The 22092-nt window shown below is 40.2% G+C and overlaps 1 protein-coding gene and 1 pseudogene across 1 annotated transcript in view; one reads left to right on the forward strand and one right to left on the reverse strand.

Annotated features, from left to right (window-relative positions):
* The window catches only part of LOC132885935 (titin-like), a 605367-nt gene that overhangs the window by 505080 nt on the left and 78195 nt on the right, over positions 1 to 22092 (forward strand). The gene's annotated exons all lie outside the window — the stretch shown is intronic.
* LOC132898510 (U2 spliceosomal RNA) lies at positions 11525 to 11648 on the reverse strand (annotated as a pseudogene).

A 22092-nucleotide genomic window follows, 5' to 3' on the forward strand; every position in this document is an offset into this window, starting at 1 on the left:
ACTGTTTTAAATACAATTATAAATGTCATTTTATTCAGTGTCTCTTCTGAAGCATTATGCTGAAGTATTTATATATTGGGACATTAAGATAACAATGTCGGACTCTCTTTGGCATGAAATAAGAAATTAAATTTTTTTTTTATTAGAATCCGTTAACAGGTAGAACATTTTGCCAGGCAATATAATATTTTTGAGGAGGGCGGCACGGTGGTGTAGTGGTTAGCGCTGTCGCCTCACAGCAAGAAGGTCTGGGTTTGAGCCCCGTCGCCGGCGAGGGCCTTTCTGTGTGGAGTTTGCATGTTCTCCCCATGTCCGCGTGGGTTTCCTCCGGGTGCTCCGGTTTCCCCCACAGTCCAAAGACATGCAGGTTAGGTTAACTGGTGACTCTAAATTGACCGTAGGTGTGAATGTGAGTGTGAATGGTTGTCTGTGTCTATGTGTCAGCCCTGTGATGACCTGGCGACTTGTCCAGGGTGTACCCCGCCTTTCGCCCGTAGTCAGCTGGGATGGGCTCCAGCTTGCCTGCGACCCTGTGGAACAGGATAAAGTGGCTAGAGATAATGAGATGAGATGAGATGAGACTTTTGAGGAGTTACATTCAATACCAATGATTGGTAGTCAACCGTAATGTCTGCAAACAGGGAACACTATTGTATTTAGAAAAATGTGGTAAATTGTATGCTCTAGAAATTTGTTGAGTGGAAATTCAATTGAGATGGCTGCTAGTGTTTTGTTTATTCAATTCACACAAAACAGTACTTTTTAATAATTTAAATGTTAAACATATTGGTATATACACCTCTTTATAATGGAAATGTGCATAAATTGTTACTGAAAGTCATTCCAAAATACTGAAAAATGTTTTCAAGAATACTGAAATTCAAAATTTGGGGTAGGCATCTGTTTTGATGACTCTTTTGGATTTTCCCTCTGGTCTTATTTTGTACTTTACTGTGTCGGACTCTTACCTGTTTTACAGCTCTGCTATTTGTATTGTGTTTAATAACAGTCTAACATCATGACATCATCTGTAACTGTGTGGTCATCTGAATATCCATATCTGTGTTTGTATTAGTGTTTAAACCTGAAGTATTTATGGGCCTGTCTTTCTGAAAAGTTTTCTGAAAGCAAACAAACAAAACAACCCCAGAATCTTGCGCCTCTTGTTAACATCTTTGTATCTGTTAAGAACACATGATCAGGGGTGGGTTTTCCAGTAATGTTGCTCTTTAGAGCTAAAGAGTGAGTTGAGAGACTCTTAAGCAACGAACATTGTCTCTGTACATGGTTTTCCCGAACTCACTCGTAAGAAGGAATCTGAAGAGCATCTTTGTGATGCGCGTCCCTGATATAGGCATTAGTAGTTGCTAAAGGCAATTGTACTGTCATTGCTGAAGGCATTAGTAGTTGCTAAATCCAGTCTAGAAGGTCACATGGCATTCGTTTTTAACCAAAATCTAATGAAATATAAAGTGTTTAAAATAAGAGAATATATCGTATCATCTGGAAGCATCACATATGTAATGTGGTAATTAATTAATGAAACCATTTTGTTTTTGGGCAGTATTTTTATTCCAAGCGTGTTTTTAATTAAATGAACAAACGTTCACATGAAAGAATGAGCAAATAATAAGCTAAATATTGAAGTAAATGTGTTCCCCATGCTCACTCATTTCACTATTACACCCCAAACATGCAGTGAGGATTATTTCAACTGTTTCTTTGCTTTGCTCCTGCTTTGCTCCTGCTTTGCTCCTGTTTGATCTTTATTTTACTTTACTCTCATTTAATTTCCACTACTTTTTCATTTTATTTTTCATCTTTAAGCTTTTAATTTAATTTCCACTATTTCTTCATTTTATTTTTCATCTTTATAAGATAAATTAGCTTTTAAAACAAAATGCCAGGGGGCAAAAAATCCAGGAGATCCTGCAGAAAATGCACAGAACTAGAACAGAGGATTTCTATCCTGGAATCAAAGATTGATGCTCTGCCAAAGACTGACGAATTAAGAGCAATATCTCAGGAAAGGAGTACAGAAACAGTGGCTGAGAATGCAGAGAATGTACCCCGACAAGCCGATGACATTGCAGATCGAGTGGATGAATTCATCGATCTAACAGGGCAAAATGTGAGTACAGATGAAAATAAAAACAGAAGACTTATTACCTCAACACCAGCTTGTTCTGATACTGTGCGACCCATGCTCCACAGCCATGCTATCAGAAATAGAGCTAGGTCTACAAATTACAATAGGATTTACAATCCTATGGAAAATCCACAGCCCATAAGGCTTCAGAATAAATTTGAATGCCTCAGGGATGTGGAAGCGGAATTTTCAGGCGGACAAACACATCGAACACATCACAACCGAAGAGCTGTGGGAAGAGGCAAAAAGCAGCTCAAAACACCACCTGATCCCACAACCCTTGTTCTTGGTGATTCCACTGTACGACATTTAAAAGGACATGGAATGATTATTTGCTGCTTTCCAAATGCATCCATCTCTGACACCAAAGACAGCATTTTGAAACTCATGTCTGAGCATAAAACTATCAAACGTATTGTTGTGCGTGTGGGAGCAAATGATGTTTTCAGAGAACAGCTGTTTGTCCAAGAGGACTTCAAAAAACTATTTTCTCATCTCTATAAGACCGGAATACAATCTTTTATCAGTGGCCCACTTCCTGCAAGGGGAAGTTTTGCATTTAGTCGACTTTTCAGTCTTAACACCTGGCTTGGAAAAACTTGTTTTTCATCTGGTATGAACTTTATAGACAATTTTAACCTTTTCTGGAATCGCAGAGAATTTTTCAAGCCAAACAGCACTGAACTTAGCTGGATTGGGACCAAAGTTTTAGCAGATCATTATAGACTTGCAATTTTCTCTCAGTCAACACTGAAGAGAACAGTTGATAAGATGTCGCAGACTGACCTAGTTATAAACATAAAAACAATTCCTCTGCAATGCCAAAACAATCATCTATGCAAGTCTTCACCAAGGACACACAGCCATCTGGAGCAGACTGCTAAGAACCATCTGGGGCAGACTGCCAAGGACAACAACAATCACACGGAGAATGTAAGCATGCGATTTTATCATGCGATTCCATCCAGATTAAGGACCTGACTAAAGATAACCATGTCAAGGTTGCTTCGTCCACTTCACGACCCCAATCAGTGAGACAGTCACCACAGAGACAGTCATGGAGACACTTACAAAGGCCTCACCAAAGTCTCGCTCTTCTGATTTTATCGTACCATCTCCGTCTCCCCCTTGCATGGATTTCCCAAATAGTATGCAAAGACTGATGCAAATGGCTACACTCTCTTTCTCCAGCCCAAATCTGTCGCGACAAGCTGTGTACCCAGTTCATCAAAAATCAACCAACAGACTGAACTGTGTTCGCCCAGGACTTTCAGCTGGCTACCAGTCTTTTTCACCATCTAAAAGATACATGACATCTCCAATCCTCTCAATCTCAAACAAAATGGAACATAAAGAAAGTCTAGTATGATGTGCTGGGGGTCCCTGCATTGGGTGTAGTTTTGAAAACAATCTGGGACCCAGTATGCCTATGCCATTCTCTATTCCTGTGTTGATAAGAAATAGAAAACATGGAGCATATTTAACCCAGGGGGTAAACCAGTCTAGTCTCCTTCCTGTTTCAAAACAACATCAGAGTGCCCAAGCGGATATTACTTCTAGACTTTCTGTAAAGCTAGCTCTTCTGAACGTTAGATCACTTTCAAACAAGTCATTTTTAATTAATGATCTTATCTGCAAATTTTATGAATGTTACCCGACATGGGAAAGGTGGAGGGATCGCAAATATATTCAAATTCTCTTTTCAATGTAAACAATCCTCACTTGGTGATTTTTACATCCTTTGAACACTTATGTGCAATTGTTACATGCTCTCCTAACATATTATTATTAACTATTTACAGGCCTCCGAGACATTCAGCCAAAGTTTTTCTGGAAGAGTTTGGTGAACTGTTGTCAGTCATTTGCTTAGAGTTTGACTGTCTTATTATATCTGGGGATTTTAACTTGCATGTAGATAATCCTGAAAACACCTGTGCTAATGAACTACTTGCACTTATTGACAACTTCAACCTTGTACAGCATGTACAGGGGCCGACCCACTCTCGTGGTCATACCCTTGACCTCGTCATCACAAAGGGTCTTACTGTTTCTACTACTGTTGTTGACCTGGCCTTATCTGATCATTTTTGTGTTTTCTCTGATGTTTCTATGTCTCCTCACATTCAGAACAGCTCAATGACTATGGGTAGGAGAGTCATAAACGACAACACGTGTTCTCTTTGAGCAAGCTCTCTCTCAGATCTCAACCAAAATGTCAGACTCTGTAGATGATTTACTGGAAATTTTTAATTTAAATATGACCCAAATTATGGATGATATTGCTCCATTCAAAATCAAAAGAGTCAATGATAAGCAGAAAGCACCATGGAAGCAATACCCAGCTGTTAAACTGTTAGAGAGAGAATGTAGAAAGACTGAAAGAAAATGTCGCAAAACTAAACTTCACATCCATTATCAAATCCATAAAGAGATGCTTTGTAAATATAATTATGAAACTCGTAAAGCAAGACAGTCTTTCTTCTCCAACATCATCAACAGGAATATGAACAATGTCCGTGTGCTATTTTCAACAGCAGAGAAGCTAACAAATCCCCCACCACAATTAGCACCTGAACTTCTCTCAGTTAATAAATGCAATGAGTTTGCATCCTTCTTTAAAGGTAAGATTGATAAAATACGACATAATATTGCTCATAATATATCTCAGTTGCAAATAATTGAAAAACTGCAATCACCAGTGACACACAGATAACTTCAACACGTCAGAATTTTGTTTAATTTAGAGGTCTGCGCGGGTCGGATTTTTCAGTCCCGCTCCCGCCCACTCCCGCAAAGAATTATGATTTTCAGTCCCGCCCGCACCCACAAAAAAATTATGATTTTCAGTCCCGCTCCCGCCCGCGCCTGCCATATTTTGTCCCGCTCCCGCCCGCAAATCCCGAATGATGCAGACGTTCGTGTTATTTCTCAGGAAAGTTCTTGTCTTGACACAGCGCGATGATGCCCCGCCCCCTACTTTGAATGGATTTGAGCATAAATATCTACACCTCATGTTTGTTATTGTTTACCTTTTTTCTGAATTCAGCATGTAGTATCTCTAGTAATAATAATAATTAGTGCTGTCAAAATCACACATTTTTATCACATAAGAAACCATTATAATTCTCTGATCAGCATAAAAAAGTGAATGGGCTTGCTTTGTACCAATGTGGTTGTTTTTTTTTTTTATTGCAAAGCATAGCTAGTAAAAGAAATGAATTGATTTCTTGCTTGCGTTAGTCTACAACTTTAATCAGAGAGACATGTTACACAGTGACGGTAGGCCTGACTCAATGCTATCCCAGAAATCCTTCCTGTACTATGCAAATTTGGCCGCCTCTGATTGGACAGCCAAATTTGCATATTACAGGAAGGATTTCTGGGATAGCATTGAGTCAAGCCTATCGTCACTGTGTAACCTGTCTCTCTGGTTAAAGTTGTAGACTAACACAGCAAGTAAATCAATTCACTCATGGTTCTCTTGCTAGCTGGGTGTGAACTGCGAGTCATTATAGTGATCAATAGCAAGTTTAAGATGCTATTTCTCACTCAATTCGGCAATCTGACTTTCTCTGCAAATTTAGGCATCTTAAAATGTTTTTATTAATGCCAAATAAAATATCCAACACAAATTATATATGATAGACATAAATTAATAATTTATAAATTTTATTTCAAGCACGTTTTTAGTTAGCAGGACTGCAGCTCATCACCGCTCCCACCCGCGCCGCATACAGTGGTGCTTGAAAGTTTGTGAACCCTTTAGAATTTTCTATATTTCTGCATAAATATGACCTAAAACATCATCAGATTTTCACACAAGTCCTAAAAGTAGATAAAGAGAACCCAGTTAAACAAATGAGACAAAAATATTGTACTTGGTCATTTATTTATTGAGGAAAATGATCCAATATTACATATATGTGAGTGGCAAAAGTATGTGAACCTTTGCTTTCAGTATCTGGTGTAACCACCTTGTGCAGCAATAACTGAAACTAAACGTTTCCGGTAACTGTTGATCAGTCCTGCACACCGGCTTGGAGGAATTTTAGCCCATTCCTCCATACAGAACAGCTTCAACTCTGGGATGTTGGTGGGTTTCCTCACATGAACTGCTCGCTTCAGGTCCTTCCACAACATTTTGATTGGATTAAGGTCAGGACTTTGACTTGGCCATTCCAAAACATTAACTTTATTCTTCTTTAACCATTTTTTGGTAGAACGGTTTGTGTGCTTAGGGTCGTTGTCTTGCTGCATGACCCACCTTCTCTTGAGATTCAGTTCATGGACAGATGTCCTGACATTTTCCTTTAGAATTCGCTGGTATAATTCAGAATTAATTGCTCCATCAATGATGGCAAGCCATCCTGGCCCAGATGCAGCAAAACAGGCCCAAACCATGATACTACCACCACCATGTTTCACAGATGGGATAAGGTTCTTATGCTGGAATGCAGTGTTCTCCTTTCTCCAAACATAATGCTTCTCATTTAAACCAAAAAGTTCTATTTTGGTCTCATCCGTCCACAAAACATTTTTCCAGTAGCCTTCTGGCTTGTCCACGTGATCTTTAGCAAACTGCAGACGAGCAGCAATGTTCTTTTTGGAGAGCAGTGGCTTTCTCCTTGCAACCCTACCATGCACACCATTGTTGTTCAGTGTTCTCCTGATGGTGGACTCATGAACATTAACATTAGCCAATGTGAGAGAGGCCTTCAGTTGCTTAGAAGTTACCCTGGGGTCCTTTGTGACCTCGCCGACTATTACACGCCTTGCTCTTGGAGTGATCTTTGTTGGTCGACCACTCCTGGGGAGGGGAACAATGGTCTTGAATTTCCTCCATTTGTACACAATCTGTCTGACTGTGGATTGGTGGAGTCCAAACTCTTTAGAGATGGTTTTGTAACCTTTTCCAGCCTGATGAGCATCAACAAGGCTTTTTCTGAGGTCCTCAGAAATCTCCTTTGTTCATGCCATGACACACTTCCACAAACATGTGTTGTGAAGATCAGACTTTGATAGATCCCTGTTCTTTAAATAAAACAGGGTGCCCACTCGCACCTGATTGTCATCCCATTGATTGAAAACACCTGACTCTAATTTCACCTTCAAATTAACTGCTAATCCTAGAGGTTCACATACTTTTGCCACTCACAGATATGTAATATTGGATCATTTTCCTCAATAAATAAATGACCAAGTATAATATTTTTGTCTCATTTGTTTAACTGGGTTCTCTTTATCTACTTTTAGGACTTGTGTGAAAATCTGATGATGTTTTAGGTCATATTTATGCAGAAATATAGAAAATTCTAAAGGGTTCACAAACTTTCAAGCACCACTGTATGTGCACTCCCGCTCTCGCCCGCACGCGCATATGTGCACTTCCAGTCGCGCCCGCAATGAGCTTTCAAAATTTGTCCCGCGCCGCACTGCTTTGCGGCGGGACTCCCGCGGGAGTGCAGGGCTCTAGTTTAATTGATTATGAGACTCTTGAAAAAACTGTACAAAATCTCAGTTCCTCAACATCTGAATTGGACATTCTGCCCACCAACTTTTTTAAGTCTGTTCTACATCTTATAATTGGGCAATTCCATGTAAATGTCAACCTCACCATGCAAAAATAAAGCAACATGTAATGCATCAAAACCACTCCCAGAGATATCACCTAGGCCTGTATTTTACAGATGTGAATAAGTTGAACCAATTTGTAACCAACCTAATATGTCACTGTCAGTCTTTCTTTCTTATAATGTAAAACCCAAGCTAAAATCAACTTTGATCATGTACAATTCTATATTATTGCCACAAGCCACAGAAATGTATGCTAAAATCCACAAAACAGCAAAACAATAGCCATCCTAAATATTATTTAAGAACTTTGATAGTTTTAGCTGATATTTAGAGAGTTTTTCAAAGGGTTATGGTGGTTAAATTGCTGATTTTCTAAACATATGCCATGTCTATTTCAGACGCGTCACATCCATAACGGAATTATGTCACATCCATAACGCTGATTTTTTCTTCCTAGATTCTGCTTGAAATAGAAAATATTTTAAACAAAGACTTTTTTTATTTTCAGCTAAGACTCCTTTATTAAATGCATGCCTGCATTTGGATATTATGTTTGCAATTTCACAGAGTTTGATGAATATGTGTAGTCACCCTGGAAATGGGGTATTTTTTTCCGTCACATCCATAACGCATGTCTTTTTTGGCATTTTCTAGAGTTCTAAATGTACTATGGGAATTATTTTTTTCCCATGACTTCTCCAATATGAGAGGTCTTAAAAATATACAACAAATTTTAAAATACTGGAAAGGAATAAAAATTAACTAGGTCAGTTGTTGCCATTTTGAGTCCAAATGTCACATCCATAACGCTGGAATTGCTCAATTACAGATGTGCTTCAAATCATAAATACATCCCTAGAGACTGGCATTGTTCCTGTGTCCTTGAAAAAAGTCGTTGTAAAGCCCCTACTTAAAAAGAATAATCTGGATGCTTCAGTATTAAATAACTACAGGCCAATATCAAATCTACCATTCATCGGGAAAATCCTTGAAAAAAATGTCTTCAATCAATTAACTGCCTTCTTGATATCAAACAGCTGTTTTGATAACTTTCAATCAGGATTTCATGCCAATCATAGCACTGAAACAGCGCTGATTAAAGTTATAAATGACATACGTCTTAATACTGATGCAGGCAAAACATCGGTCCTGGTATTACTGGACCTCAGTGCAGCTTTTGATACTGTTGATCACAACATACTGCTATATCGACTTGAACATTGGGTTGGGTTGACTGGTAAAGTTATCAATTGGTTAAAATCATACTTAAAAGATAGAAGCTTCTTTGTTACCATGGGAAATTGTACCTCAGCGTCAATGTCCTTGACCTGTGGTGTCCCCCAGGGGTCGATTCTTGGACCATTACTTTTCAACCTTTATATGCTCCCACTTGGGCAAATTATCAAGAACAATTCAATTTTATATCACTGCTATGCAGATGATACCCAAATTTATCTTGCTCTATCACCTAATGATTATGCCCCCCTTGAATGTCTCTACCAGTGTATCGATCAAATCAACAACTGGATGTCATAAAATTTTCTTCAGCTGAACACAGATAAAACAGAAGTAATTCTATTTGGAAAAAAGATGAAAGACTCAGGATTACCACTATTCTTGACACAAAGGGGATTAAAACAAAAGAAATGGTTAAAAATCTTGGTGTTTTCATTGACAGCGACCTAAACTTTGAGAGGCATATGAAAGCAATCATTAAAACGGCATTTTATTACCTAAAAAACATTTCCAAACTAAGAGGACTTATGTCAAAAAAATGATCTGGAAAAACTTATACATGCCTTCATCTCTAGTAGGGTTGATTACTGCAATGGCCTTTTCACAGGCCTGCCAAAAAAAACCGTCAAACAACTTCAGCTGGTTCAAAATGCAGCGGCTAGGGTTCTCACACGAACAAAAAGAACAGAGCACATTACTCCAATTCTAAGGTCCCTTCACTGGCTTCCAGTAAGCTACAGAATTGATTTTAAAGCATTGCTGCTGGTGTACAAATCTCTAAATGGTACAGGGCCCAATTACCTCTCTGATATGTTGCAGCGGCCTAACCCAATCAGATCTACCAGATCGCAGCAGAAAAATTTACTGTTAAAACCAGTTGTTAAAACAAAGTGTGGTGAAGCAGCTTTTAGCTACTATGCAGTACAGCTATGGAACCAACTGCCAGAGGACATCAAAAATGCTCCTGCTGTTGGCAGCTTCAAATCTAGACTAAAGACCAAGCTGTTTTCAGATGCTTTCTGCTAAATTATTAATATTGCCATCTCTACATGTTTTAAATTCTTTACTTTTACAGTCTCTCTATGTTTTAAATTTTACTTAACTTTTATTCTATTTTATTCTGCTGTTTTTTTAAATTGAACTTTTATCTCATTTTATTATTTTATTTCTACTATTGTTTAATTCTTATTAATTTTCTTCCCCATTTATTTTATGTAATTTTATTTTCTATTGTTTACTGTTTTGCTTTTACTTCTGTAAAGCACATTGAACTGCCACTGTGTATGAAATGTGCTATATAAATAAACTTGCCTTGCCTTGCTTGCCTTGTTATCCATAGTGCAGAGTGGGCAATGATCTCCCTTATAAGTACACAGAGAGAGAGAGTGAGAGAGAGGTTTTGACCTGTGTGTAGTGTGTACCTAAGGAAGTTGTATTGACCTCCTTTATCTATCTATATCAAGAGGTCAATTCAACCTCCTTTGGTACACACTACACACAGGTCAACCCCCCTCTCTCTCTCGTACACACACACACAATATGTTAGAGGTGCAGAAATGTGTCTCATTTATGACACTAAATTAGTGAATCACTCACCTAATGGACTTAAATTTGATTAAAAAGTGGCGATATCAATGTGACATGACGATACCCATATGTAATTCCATAACATATTGAAATATATTCATAAAGTTTTGCTTATTTATTTAATAATTAACTGGATGTATTTGCACCAGAAAGTGAAGAAAAATAATTAAAAGAAAAATAATTTAACACGGGCAGCAGATTCAACACCAGTTTCCCCCGTTGACTGTGAGCGTCCCTCTACAGCGCATGCGCAGTCTGTGTATTTGGCTGTGAGAGAGTCGCTCTTTGTTTTGAATGAGTGGTCTGGGTCTCTCGTAAATTTCAAGCAACTAAAGGACTACTTAGGCAACGATGTTGTTTGGGAAAGCCACATTAGCTTGACGATGGCTCTTTCGAGGTAATTTAAACCCACCCCTGTTCATTCTAAATAAAATATTCATATTCAGTTACATCTCCAGTGTTGACCTGCTCTGGCTTTCGGGATTTTATAATAAACCCCTCCAGCCCATAGATCCTCAATCATCTCCTTCGTCCTCTTTATATCAGGGAAAATAAACCAATGACAAAATGAGGAGCAGAGACGGAACAAAAAGACAGCACATGACTTTTGTCACCAAACTCGACCAGCATTCAGAAGAAGAAGTTGCCTTTATTTGCCACATGCACACTTAAGCACAGTGAAATTCATCCTCTGCATTTAACCCATCTGAAGCAGTGAGTACATGCACACACACCCAGAGCAGTGGGTAGCCATACTACAGCACCCGGGGAGCAGCTAGGGGTTGGGTTAGGTACCTTGCTCAAGGGCACTTCAGCCCAAGGCTGCCCCATGTTAACCTTACTTCATGTCTTTGAACTGTGGGGCAACCGGAGCACCCGGAGGAAACCCATGCAGACACGGGGAGAACATGCAAACTCCACACAGAAAGGCCCCCCATCGGCCACGGGGCTCGAACCCAGAACTTTCTTGCTGTGAGGCAACAGTGCTAAACACGACACCACTGTGCCGCCCAAAAACTTGCTCATTTAGAGAACATATCAGATATTAAACTGATAAGAACAAATACTACACTTGAGCTTAGTGAAAAGGCCAAGAAGTGAAAGGCTCTTTAACTGCCTTATACATATTAATAAATGTTGAATGAATCTCAGCTGACATTCACACCACCATATCATACTCTATTTAACGGTGCTGACTGCAAAGTGATCTGAAATTTTCAAAAAATTTTTCCATGCATGGCATTTTCCTACATCTCACAAGAACAATATCAGGCTGACGAGATGTGATCATTTTGATGTCCTGAGGGTCGCTTTTCTGTGTTATGGGACCATTTTCCTCCCTCTGAAGGTATACAGTACAGCCCTACAGAAACAGGAAACAGCCGAATGCGGGGAGCTTTAACCAGTTAGCATAACTATGGAACTGCTTCACACCAGGATGGTGACGCGCGGAAAACATTGTGACTCTGCATCGACCTCGGAGAGTTTTGAGTCACGGATGTAAATTATGGTTGACCTTCACGAAAAGATCTGTGAAAAAAAGGCAAATATATATTCTCTCTGTTACTGCTTTTGTGTTGTTTGTTTCTCTGTAAGATCAAAACATTAGGTGTATAACTCCATACACTCTACCGTGGAGTCGAGCTCATGGGTTCTAAAGCTAAGATAGCTAAATGCTAGCGAGAATGATTTAGTTATCTGTCCAGAAAAATGACACGTCATCTAACCTTGCTCTATCTTGCAGTTACACTCACTAGGCAGGCTTTCCTTTTCATTTCCACTGGATTTTAGCTGGCAGGAGAGCCGAGTCCACCATGTTTGCCCACACCGACTTGTTTTGGTTCAAAGTAGGTCCAATACGCCCCATGGTGGTCATGTGATATTGTTGCTCACTTGGTTCAGCGATCTCCGGAATCGTAAAATGTGGGACGTATTTTATCTCGGCAAAACATTTACACATAGGAGACACAGTGTGTGCAGCAACAAAGCATCTCAAAATTCCAACAGCAATAGAAATAGAACATTTTACCCAGAATTCAACTTTGCAGTCAGAAACTTTAACCCAAACCCATTGTTAATGTTCCTCACCAGTGATCCATAGAGGCTGTGGATTGCTGTACTGTGTGTGAAAGGCTGGTTCTCCTCTCTCCTCTGCACACATAAACTCCTGTGTGTTTCAGAGCAGCAGGACTGAGAGTGTATTTGCCTCCAGATCCTCTGCTGCTGTCTGAGAGGAGCTCCACAGACGTTATAGCCACGACTATTTGTTATTTGAGTTAATCCGGATCTGTAGGGAACAGTTGTGTACCAGCTGAATGTCCAGTCTGTAGAGGAGCCTGTAACCTCACAGCTTAGAGTCACTGAGTCTCCTTCAGTCAGCCAGCTCTGTGGAGATACACTCAGTACTGCCCGTGGTCTCTCTGTTACACAGGAAACACAAAACTAGGGTTTATTTTCTGAGATTTATTTAATACACAGTGAGAAGTTTTTCATGTATGTCTAACTGTACATTTTCAAAAAAAAAATAATCACCTTCCACACTCACCGGATACAGTCAGTGTAACAGCATCACTGAAGTGTGAGGAGCGTGAGCCTCCTCTCTCTGCTCCTCTACAGGTGTAGTTACCTGTGTGAGTCACTTTAACACCACTGATTGTGTACACCTGTTCAGTACTGACACGACTGTGTGAAGGATCTTTATACCAGCTGTACTGCCAGCTAGAGACACTTTCATCCTGTATGTCACATCTCAGAGTGACGGCGTCTCCACTGAACACCTGTTTATCAGGATTCACGGATGCCACTGGTTTAGGTCTCACTGGAGAAAAATGATAAAATATCAAAGCTATCATTATTAATTCATCATTCATATATAAAGATTATTTCAGAACAGTGGAAATTATGTTTATCATCCAATTTACAAAGAAATATTTTTGATAAACTTAAAAAAAAAATCTACATTTTTCAATGTATTTATGAACAGGTATCATCTGTTTCCAAACTGAACTGGATAATGTCGGCTGTAGTCTTTATGAACCATATACTGTACATGATGTCTGAGTGTCTGGAATCCCCGCATTAAGTGTTTCAACTATCAATTCTAGAGATATTTTCCCTATATTAAGGTATTTCTCTGCTGCCCTTATGATGATTTCAATTCTCTCTGTTCTACTTTCAGATTTGGCTGAGCAATTAATTACATAGGCAAGAAAGGCCACAAACTTTACTTTGTCTACTCCCACGTTTATCATATCAGTTGCACATCGTTCCTTTGCATTATAATAATTATAACTTGGGCCCTGTTCAATCACTCTTCTTATCGGCTGCTGTTGTACCACAGTGTTGTCTTTCTGCACAGATCTATTAACTCTTGGTAGCCTCAGTGTATGTGAGCTTCTCCTCCACTTTAACCCTCTGTACCTGAGCTGCTCGTTTGTGAGCCTCACATCCTTTATACGCTGCGCTATGCTCACCCCTACAATTCCAACACTTGGCTTTTGTGCCCTCATGGCATTTGCCATAGTCATGATCCTCACCCCCACACTTGCCACATCGCTGCCTACCTCTGCATACCGCTGCAACATGCCCAAACTTTTGACATTTGTAGCACCTTAATGGTGGCGGGATGTATGGTCTCACTGGGTAACTTAAGTACCCAACCTTAACTCGGTATGGTAGCACCTGCTCATTGAATTGTAATAGTACAGACAGACTGTCGTGCTTAGCCCCATCTTTATTATAAAGCAATCTTCTGGCCTTAACAACATTAGCCCCTGTCACATTACTTAGCAAGTCATCAGTTGACATATCAAGTGGTACCCCTGTAATTACTCCTTGCACTGTTCGCTTTCTTTCCCAGGGAGAACATTTCACTTTCTTTCCACCTAAAGATGTTAACTTAATCACACGTTCTCGCTGCTGAAAGTCCTTGCATGTAATCAGTAAATTGCCATCTCTAAGGGGTTTGACATTCACCTCTCCTACACTATCATACAGGGCTTTAGACAGCTTCAATGGGTTGACAGAACCGGGAGAATCAAACTGAAGCTTTACCTTAAACTCTTCCACTTTACTCGCAGCCACACTGATAACACTATCCACATCAGAATCCCAAGAATCTTCCGAATTGTATTTCTTTTTTTATTTCTGTCTTGCCTTCTATTTTCTTTTCCTTGCCAACCATCCTCGCTGTTCGATTCTCCCGTGTCCTCTCCCCCCCATCTCCACCTCACCCCCTGTGTCACTTCCTGCCATCTCCGCTCCCCTAAAAGAAAATGGTTCCTGCTTAGAGCCTCTGTGCAGCTCTCACAACGCACCTCACTAACCTGCGCCAAGGAGGCGGGACATGAGTTGTGTTCACCAAAAGCAATTCAGCTACACCACGATGAACGAATGAAATCACTTTTTCCTCACAGAGCCGCTGCTGAAGTGTGAACAGACCTCTGGGATAAAATGAATTAATAAATTAAATAAAGACTGTGATTAGGAATTAAATGAAAATAATGCTCAATGAAAGAAAAAATATTTCTAAGTGTTGTAACACTCTTTTTCCCTTCTCAACAGGCTACAGAACTAATTTAACAGCTAGGTTTCTCTTCCCTTTTTTCCAACAGGTTACACTGGAAATAATAATGTAAATAAAATGAGCATTAGCATTTAATAGAAAGATTATATTATTTTTCATCTCTCATCACACAAGGTCATTTTAGTTGTGTTAAATCCAGTGATGTTTAACAAAACTCTTAAATATCATCAACATAGCGGGGACATTCTCCTAGAAACGTACATTTTCACTTTCAAAAATCTGTAGAAAATATATATTTTATTTGTTGATCTGAACATGTATCGTGCCATCTCAGCAAGTTTTTATACTCTTATAAAACACATTTTAAAGCATAGTTCACTGCTAAAATGTCAGGCCCTGTCACAGACAAATTTGTATCTGGAAATGACATGCCCCAGTAAATGCCTCAGCTTTCATGTAAGAAAAAAAAAAAAAAACTATCAATACTAGTACTGTGTGCAGGCAGTCTCTCCTGAAGACTAAATTAAACAATAATTATAAACTAATAAAATAAATGGCTCAGGCTTCATCTCATCTCATCTCATTATCTCTAGCCGCTTTATCCTTCTACAGGGTCGCAGGCAAGCTGGAGCCTATCCCAGCTGACTACGGGCGAAAGGCGGGGTACACCCTGGACAAGTCGCCAGGTCATCACAGGGCTGACACATAGACACAGACAACCATTCACACTCACATTCACACCTACGGTCAATTTAGAGTCACCAGTTAACCTAACCTGCATGTCTTTGGACTGTGGGGGAAACCGGAGCACCCGGAGGAAACCCACGCGGACACGGGGAGAACATGCAAACTCCACACAGAAGGGCCCTCGCCAGCCCCGGGGCTCGAACCCAGGACCTTCTTGCTGTGAGGCGACAGCGCTAACCACTACACCACCGTGCCGCCCGGCTCAGGCTTCATAGAAGAAAAAAAACAATTTGAACAGAATCTCACAGTATGATGCTGAAGCTGCCTAAACAATGGAAAATAAAATACCATTTTGGCAAAAATGTTGGCATCCATTAATTTCTTGTATTAAGTAAAAAAAGTAAAGTGCACACAGTCCTTCACTGTAAACATAACACACTTTCAGTAACAGAATTTAAGCCTATAGAAACACTGACTTGCACATAAGGCAATGTTGCCAGATACTGCTGACGTTTTCCGGCCCAAAATATGTTCAAAACCCGCCAAATTGCACTTAAAACCACCCAATCTGGCAACACTGCACACATGCTGCTTCTCTTGAACGTATTGAGGTTTTTCACCCACGTGACCAAGTCATGTGATGCATCGTGAGGCTGCCATTTTGGACGTCACGGCTCGAATCAGTTTGAATGCGAGGAAGGCGACAAACGAAAAACATAAAATAAAAAGGAGCGAGATGCAGAAAACAGCTTCACTATCCAGCGACGTAGGGCATTTACAGGGCGAGCAGAGGGAGAGGTATTTGCAAAAATTGAGGTTAGCAGGCTTAGAGAACGACATTTACTTGCTTCCACCAGGATTGTTCACTGACATACGAAAGTACACGAAGCCCTCGTCTTTACCTGACTTCGGCCCACATGATCTGTATACCTATGTAGTTAAAAACCCATCGCCATACACAGAAAAATGTCTTGACTATATTTTCTATTCATTTTACAACTTATGGTGGTAAATAAAAGTGTGACTTTTCATGGAAAACACAAAATTGTCTGGGTGACCCCAAACTTTTGAACGGTAGTGTGTCTCATCTCATCTCATCTCATTATCTCTAGCCGCTTTATCCTTCTACAGGGTCGCAGGCAAGCTGGAGCCTATCCCAGCTGACTACGGGCGAAAGGCGGGGTACACCCTGGACAAGTCGCCAGGTCATCACAGGGCTGACACATAGACACAGACAACCATTCACACTCACATTCACACCTACGGTCAATTTAGAGTCACCAGTTAACCTAACCTGCATGTCTTTGGACTGTGGGGGAAACCGGAGCACCCGGAGGAAACCCACGCGGACACGGGGAGAACATGCAAACTCCACACAGAAAGGCCCTTGCCAGCCCCGGGGCTCGAACCCAGGACCTTCTTGCTGTGAGGCGACAGCGCTAACCACTACACCACCGTGCCGCCCACGGTAGTGTGTATACATGTTATTTCACCTCCCTCACTGCCATCACCAGGAACTACCTGCAGGCCAGGACAATGATAACATTTTAACATAGCCTATGGAAATCCAAAGTTTACACATTATCATCACGCACATAAATTGCAAAACTGCAAAACTAGTTTTAAAACCGCTAAGTTCCAACTGTTAAACATAGCGAGAGGCTGGGCTATGTGTGTGTGTGTAAGGTGTAAAGCAGTGCATCCTGACTTTCTAACTATGCCTGTGTGTTGCGTGAGTGGCAGTCAGTCAACAACTCTTCGGAAAGTTTCCTTATGAAACAATATGCTCGCTGAAATTATGGCAGGGAACGCCAGATTAAACATTAAAACTGCCTTCTGAGCACTGTATCTACAGACTACCACCGAAAGAAGGAGGCTACCAGAAAGGCATCTCTACTCCGTACGATTTTACTTTCACTATGACATTACTTTGAACAGACTATCAAAAAATTGCAAGGTGATATGATAAAGTAAGGCACAGTTTACTTACAGCCGTTTTTTTTTTTTTGAAAAAACGATGCAATCGTTTTCTGCCTTTTGGCACCCTTCATCATGCCGTGTTGGGGTCCTGAACTAGGAGGAGCTGTCCCCGATATGCCTGTCAAACTTGTTGTGGGTAACCATAGCAACCAAGCTCAAGCTCGCAACCCGTGCAGTCTGCGCAGTTGCAACTATGTCTGTACTGCTGTGCACCTCAATAAACCGAATGGTAATTAGTCTTTTGATTTTTCCGCGAGGTTTGCCTTATGCAAAGAAAGACAGCATAGACGTTTTTCCTCCCTATAAGTGGGGGGGACCAAACGAGGTGAATTTAAATCTGGGTGGGACGAATCCCCCCCGTCCCCCCCCTCTATCTGCGCCCATGATTGCCTCATAGGTTTCAGAATTTATAAAATATTTACAGGGATTTCCTTTTCAGGAAATTTCTGAGGAAACTCACCTTTCTCCTTCATGGTCCTGCCTTCAGCTGAAGAGATTTGATGCCATTTGGAGATGTTTTTGCCTGTGTTTGGAGAAACTTGCACAGAATTTAGGAGTTGAACATAACTCCATCAAATTTAAGATTCAGATGGACAAGTACTTTGGGCATCCCAAGGAGCTGAAATGTGACAGTCACCATTTACTTGAAAAAAATCTTATGATACACTGTAGATTCTTAAAGCTTGGACTGTCCACTCAGAACCACTACTGTGGCGTGTGACATGACAAATATATTCAATACTGAACCCAGGCACCCCAAAACAGGCAGAAATCCCATTTACTGGCCTCTGGTTAAACCCATTACAGTCTGAAGGAGGTCAGGTTTAAAATTATACTACAATTACCGCTAGAGGGAGTCAAAGGCAATTTATTTTCACTTTTCAATCACTGGCCACCACATACGGTACTGAGTTACTGCAGCCTTCCTGTCAGTGTGATCCAGTCTGGTCATTCTCCTCTGACCTCTCTCACCAACAAGGTTTTTCTTTTTGTCTTTTTCTTTGTGTAATCTATACACACTGTTGTGTGTGAAAATCCAAGGACATTCTGAAGTACAAGTTACTGCATGAGTTAATGCATTGTGTTGCTGCCACATGATTGGCTGATTGGACAACTGCATGAATGAGCAGGTGCAGAGGTGTTCCTAATAAAGTGGACAGTGTGAATATGATGAACACTTAATATTTTGCCTATTTACAGCACTGCTATTCAGTGTGTTATTCTTGAGCACAAATTATTTTAATTCCAGCAAAATGAAACAATGGATTTTACAGTGCGAGTCTTAAAACAGGCTTAATGTCAAAACTAAAGGGGCAGGAGCAACCATGTCTGTGTCAACTAAAATATAAAACTGATATACATACACCCTCTCTCTCTCTGTCACAGCAAGTGGTAAGGCTTTAACACACCACTGCTCTGTCAGTCAGTCAGTCATTAGAGTTACAGGATGGGGCTCAGTCCACTCCCTGTGATGCTCTGTGAGTAAATGTTCTCTTCGTGTCTTCATTAGAGTGAGTGGTGGGGTATAAAGTTCTTCATCTGCAGTGTGAATGTCCTGAGTGATGAGTTTATTGTGTCATTAGGACATTGTTTTGGTGAATGATATGTTCTTTGCGGAAAGTTGTGGCCACTGAGGGGCATCAGTAAGAATGCACAATTGAAGATGTGGAAGATAAGGTTCTTGGGGATTTATTAATAAGAACTCAATAATGACATATTAATTAGTTTGTGTGTGTGTGGTTGTTCTGAAAGGGAAACAGAAATGACATAGAGGAAAACAATTACTCCTAAGCATAATGACATAAGAAATTAGCATCCATAGCTTTACAGAGAAATATGGATAGCCTGACCTACAGTGAGCTAAACACAAAATGCTCTACTACAAGTTATAAACATAGTAAGTCAAAATGGTACTGTTCCCCCCATAATCTACCAAATAATTACTACGAAAGTCCATTTTACACATATATCAACAGCATAAGCATGAATATACACAATATCAAGACGTTAGAGAAAACATTAAAGACTATAACCTCGCGGTTAACTCGCGCTAAATTCCGCGGTAGAAATTTACTTCCGCGAATTATATGAAGCCATGTTTAAACATAATATCTGTCTTATAAACAGCAAATAAGTAAGTAACTTACATTTCTGGACGCACACAAGAAACCAATGGCATAAATCAAGGCAGGAAGTAAACCTAGAAACACTGCTGACTCATCAGTCTAAAATGGCGACCTCACCCCAAACCTTTTCTGGAATATTAAAGTGGCAGGCGTCCTTCACATGCCTGCGTGGGAGGAGGCGCTCTCTGATTGGCTAATAATAATATTAATAGAATAGCCACTCTGGCACAGGTCAGCCCTTTGTAACAGACATTGTGTGTACTTCAGCATGACTGCTCAGGTGGATCAGTGTATCCATATCTGTTATGAGAAGGGTTTAGTTTGATGTGTAACGACTCTCAGTAATGATGATAGATCAACAGGTAAGAGTACAAGGAGAGCAAGTTTAAAACACACGGTTTAAATAATCTCATGAGTGTAAACGAGTCTGTATTGTTGGAATCTGTTCCTGAACTTCTGTGTCCTGCTGTGATCTGCTGCTCAGTGACAACCTCTCATGATCATTTGATCTGCTAAAAGAAAATGACTGGATGGTGTTTGTACTTTCATCAGTGGAAGTCATTGTTGTGATGAACTGAAATGTCTTTAGCTGCTGTGGTGAGACTCTGGTGGTCTTTCTTGTGCACAGAAAGGTTTTAACAAAACCATGTTAGCATTAACTAGACTTACTGAGAAAATGCCGTAGAACTAAATGCCTAGTTACCTTTTTTTTTCTTTTTTACTATAATGGTCTGTGCACGGAAACATCTTACCACAGGAAGTTCACTATAATACACACTAATGCACAGAACTTTTTGTTCCAATAATCATCAATCATTATTTACCTTTCTGTTTAAAATAATAGAAAATAAGAGCAGAAACAAACATTTCTCATTAGTCCTGTACACACACATGGCAGTGACCGTGTGAGAGGCCTGAGAGCAGAGACCAGTTCAAGGATGTGGTTTATTTTCCATTTTAAGGTGCAAATTCAGTCGTGAAGAAGGAGGGAGGTGTGAAAGTGGACGTGTGAAAGCAAGAACTAACTTTTAACTTTGTAACTGGTGGACTTTACTGTGAACAGAGAAGTTTTAACAAAACCATGCTTGCATTAACTGGACATACAGAGAAAATGCCTTATAACTCAATACCTAATTTCCATTTGTGCTCCTGAGCAGGGAAATGCCTTACTACAGCAAATTCACTATAATACACACTAATGTCTTGTGTGTGTGTGTGTGTGTGTGTGTGTGTGTGTTTGAATAATAATCATTCTTTACTTATTTGTGTAAAATAACAACAAAAGCAGTCATGCAGACATAAACATGTCTCATTAGCCTTGTTCACCCCCCCACCCCCCAGGCAGTGACCATTTCAGAGACAGACACAAGTTGGCAGTTGTGGTTTAGCCGCTTCTTCTTTTTTTTATTTTTAATTCAGTGATGTCAGTTCAGCAGTGAAGAAGGGGGGAGGTGTGAAGATGGATGTGTTAAAGCAATAACTGACTTGTAATTTTTCAATTGTAACCCCACTGACACTTATTGTTTTGTTTTAAAGCCAAAAGTTGTCCAAACTGAAAATATTTGCATGTTGCATGGATTCATGCTGTTGAGGCCAAATTCTGAACCTACCACCTGCATCATGCAGCAAAAATCAAGGTGTATTAGACCAGGTGTCCAATTTCCAAACACCCAGTTTGGGTGGGCCTGTGCCCACTCTAGGGTCAGATTAAATTTCTTGGCTGACAGGACTGATCTTCTGCTCTTGTGGCCCATCTGCCAAAGATTTTTTTATGTGTGTGTGTGTGTGTGTGTGTGTTGTGAGATGTGTTTCTGTTCAGAGTGGCTATTTCAGATCTGCTGCATTTGCCTACAAGTCATAAAACACCCCCTCAACTCGAAATTCCTGCTTGTGAACTCTCAACTACGAGTTCCTCCAAGTTCAACATGGCAATCAGACTTACACAAAGGAGCATCTCTTAAGGTGATGATACATGGGGCAACTTTTTGGGCAATGTTGCTGGGCAGTGTTCCCAGCAACAGGCAACCAGGCGAGACACCAGGCAACTAATTAGGGCAACAGACAATTGGTAACAACCAATCAGATAAGAGCAAATATGTTGCCAGGGAGACAGACATGCAAAGATGGACACTGAAACATTTGCAGCTGTCACTTTTGACTCGGCTTCAGCCTTTATTTCGCTCAAGTCAGTATGACTTCTGGAACAAAACTGAATAGATACTCTGGTC

This window comes from Neoarius graeffei, chromosome 1 (assembly GCF_027579695.1).
Source record: "Neoarius graeffei isolate fNeoGra1 chromosome 1, fNeoGra1.pri, whole genome shotgun sequence".
Classification (NCBI taxonomy): Eukaryota; Metazoa; Chordata; class Actinopteri; order Siluriformes; family Ariidae; genus Neoarius; species Neoarius graeffei.